This window comes from Phoenix dactylifera, unplaced genomic scaffold (genome assembly GCF_009389715.1).
Source record: "Phoenix dactylifera cultivar Barhee BC4 unplaced genomic scaffold, palm_55x_up_171113_PBpolish2nd_filt_p 000267F, whole genome shotgun sequence".
NCBI lineage: Eukaryota > Viridiplantae > Streptophyta > Magnoliopsida > Arecales > Arecaceae > Phoenix > Phoenix dactylifera.
Window position 1 is genome coordinate 442,035 of NW_024067755.1, and position 3,361 is coordinate 445,395.

The 3,361-nt window shown below is 43.1% G+C and overlaps 1 non-coding gene across 1 annotated transcript; it reads right to left on the reverse strand.

Moving 5' to 3' along the window:
- Window positions 1-2,680: 2,680 nt before the first annotated feature.
- On the reverse strand, window positions 2,681-2,753 carry TRNAK-UUU. The gene has a single exon. It is a non-coding gene; the product is annotated as a tRNA-Lys (tRNA).
- Window positions 2,754-3,361: the final 608 nt, after the last annotated feature.

Genomic DNA, 3,361 nt, shown 5'->3' on the forward strand with positions numbered 1-3,361 from the left:
AGTAAATGCTGAAGAACAAAGCTTGGAGCCATTAAACAAGGCTGATCCACGTGGAGATGCTATTTAGGCCCATTTTTCGTGGGTACTTTTGGGCTTGAGTCTTGTTGTGTTCCTAATTACTTGTACATGAAGTTTTGACTTGTCAACTCATTTTTCCTAAGTTATTCATGTACTTCGTAGTTAGGAACCTTGAAAGTTGTGTCATTTATTATTTTGAAGTTGTAACTTGGAAGTTGTGACTTGGAAAACGTTTTTTACTTATTGCCTTGGAAAGGGGATGGTGTCCTTTCCAATAGCTTAGTTTGAAGCCTATATAAAGGCTGCCATATGTAACCAAGGGATTATCATGAATGAATTAAAGTGTTGGCAAGCTTTGCTATGCTCTTTTGTGTTCTTGGATTAGAATACAAAATTCTGACTTATCAAAGGGAGTGATCAACCTTTGTGGCGTCTTCAAGGATTAGGGTTTTAAGGACTTAGTTTCCTTAGAGTTCTAATCTGAGCTCCTACAACTTGTTTTCTAGCGATCTCGGGGCAAGTATAGCAAATTGATTCAAGGGTTCCTAGGGCAGGTCTCCTGGTGGGTTCTTGTCACTATCAAATTCGTATGAAAGAAGGTGATGAATGGAAAACAGCTTTTAAAACAAAATATGGTTTATATGAGTGGATGGTGATGCCATTTGGCTTATCTAATGCACCCAGCACCTTCATGAGGTTAATATGTTTTGCGTTCTTTCATTGGGAAATTTGTTGTAGTGTATTTTGATGATATTTTGATTTATAGCAAAACCTTAGATGAACATGTTAATCATTTGCATGTTGTTCTTAATGTTTTGAGAGAAAACAAATTATATGCTAATATTAAAAAGTGTTCATTCTACCATGAATCTGTTGTGTTTTTGGGTTTTGTTGTAAGCTCGAAAGGAATAAGTGTGGATGAGGAGAAGGTAAGGGCAATTAGAGAATGGCCTACACCTAAGAATGCAAATGAGGTAAGAAGTTTTCATGGTTTAGCAAGTTTTTATAGAAGGTTTGTAAAGAACTTTAGTTCTATTGCTGCACCTTTGAATGAACTTGTTAAAAAGAATGTTGTGTTTAAGTGGAATGAAGTGCATGAGGAAGCTTTTAATTTATTAAAAGAAAAATTGACCAATGCACCTTTGCTTTGTTTGCCTAATTTTGATAAAACTTTTGAAATTGAATGTGATGCATCTGGTGTTGGCATAGGGGCCGTGCTAATGCAGGACTCTAAACCAATTGCTTACTTTAGTGAAAAGCTTAATGGGGCATCATTGAATTATTCCACGTATGACAAAGAGTTGTACGCTTTGGTGAGAGCTTTGCAAACTTGGCAACACTACTTGTAGTCAAGGGAATTCATAATTCATTCTGACCATCAAAGCTTGAAGTTTCTAAGATCTCAAGGTAAGCTTCAAAAAAGACATGCCAAGTGGTTGGAATTCATTGAGATGTTTCCTTATGTAATCAAATACAAGAATGGTAAGGAAAACAAAGTGGCTGACGCATTGTCCAGAAGGTATGCATTGCTTACTTCTTTGCAAACTAAATTACTTGGTTTTGAGTTTATAAAGGACTTATATGCTAATGGTTTTGAGTTTATAAAGGACTTATATGCTAATGATTCCTCTCTTGGCGGTGAGATTCGATGATATGGCTTCTTTGTTCTCTTTTTTTTTTTTTTTTTTTTGGCTAAAGAAAAGGGGTAGGGGGGAGGAAGGGACAAGCCCACCCCCGCGTAGCAGCCCCTACTGGGCCCCCGTCCCGCCAGGAGAATGTTCGATGCGGGCAGAAATGGCCGTGTGTTGGGCACCCCGACCGATTTTACTCATACCCTCCCCACCCGTGGGCCCGGCTCAGCTACTCCTCTGAGCTCTGGCTCGAGTCCCACGTGTGAGTACGTCACACCCGGCACCACCCCGGCTACTAGCGGTTCAAGAGCGATCCTACACCACAAGTCCAAGCAGTGGCCAAAGTAGTGAGCTTCGGTCCACAATTTAATCGTCGCCGCAGCGATTCGAACTTGGGACCTTGTGGTTAGAATTGCTGCCCAGTACCACTAGGCTACCACCTTGGTGGCGCTTCTTTGTTCTCTTTGAAAGTCATCTACTGCTCATTTTTTTCTCAAATTTTGATAAGCAAAAGTCTTCAACAGCTCTTGTTGGCCGAGTCGTTTGGTCTAGCCCAACCATTTTTTTTTGAAAAAGCAAAAAAGTAGTAGCCACTATTTTCGCCAGGGACATCGAGTCATCATGTTTCTCTCTTTTAGCTGGCTGCTCGACAACTTTGGCTTGTAGATTCGCAGAACAGAAGAAGAAGTTCACTCTGACTTGCGCACTACAAAAAGGCAGCCAACGACTTCGGACGTACTCCGTCTTTCGAGCCTCTGTTTAGCTTCAAAAGAAGGTGCTAGTACAACGAACGCTGCTTTGGTGCATCCCACCCCAACTAACTAGTGCTTGACTTGACTCTCCCCCGCGCCCTATCCAATGAATAAGGAGAAGGCCGGCCTATCGATGACCGAGCCAGTCTGATCTCCTTTATACTTACCTCACACAACGAGCGAAGTCGAGATGTTGATGAGAAAGGGGCGAGTCTCAAGGCCAAAGAGTGCTCTTTGAACGCTACTATGCATCCTTACGAATACAAGAGTAGTTTTTTTTGGGTATAGCAGGACTTGAACCTGCGACCATTAGGTTAAAAGCCCAATGCTCTACCAACTGAGCTATACATCCGATTTGACAATCAGGGTTGGTGCGGAAAAGAAAAGAGGGCGGCCTGGCCCGTTTTCTTCTTATCATATCACAAGGGCGCGGCTCTGTATGAGGCTCGTACTGCGGAGCAAGTCTGGGAGTCCTTTCCACTCATTGAAGATTCTATCTACAAAAGAAGGTCAACGGGGGAGACAACAGTAGCTCTTACTGAGACTATCTACGAAAAAGGTAAGGTCGTCTTTCTTTCCGGCGGGTTTGACCGAAAGGAGCTGTGTTCTATGGTTTGACGTTGTTCCGGTCGAGCACTCTCTTTTCTTTGTCCAATTCCGTCTGACCAACCCGCTAAGGGTTGTGAGGCTGGACCAGGTACGAAGAATGAATCTATGCCCTCTTCCATTCTCAGGCACGGAAGTTGCTGGCCAGCGCCCGCTCAACTCTTCGAGAGCCAGACAAGAAAGGAGTGGTGGTTGGTTTCGATTCAACAACGGGTAGAATGCCTGGTCGAAGGTCCAGTACAGTGGGTAGCAGGCGTGTTCGTTTTGGCTTCCGAGCGAGAACGAGAAAGAGGCGATGCACCATACTTGCTGCTTCGTACGTTGACCTTGACTTGACAGATTCATCCAATCCAA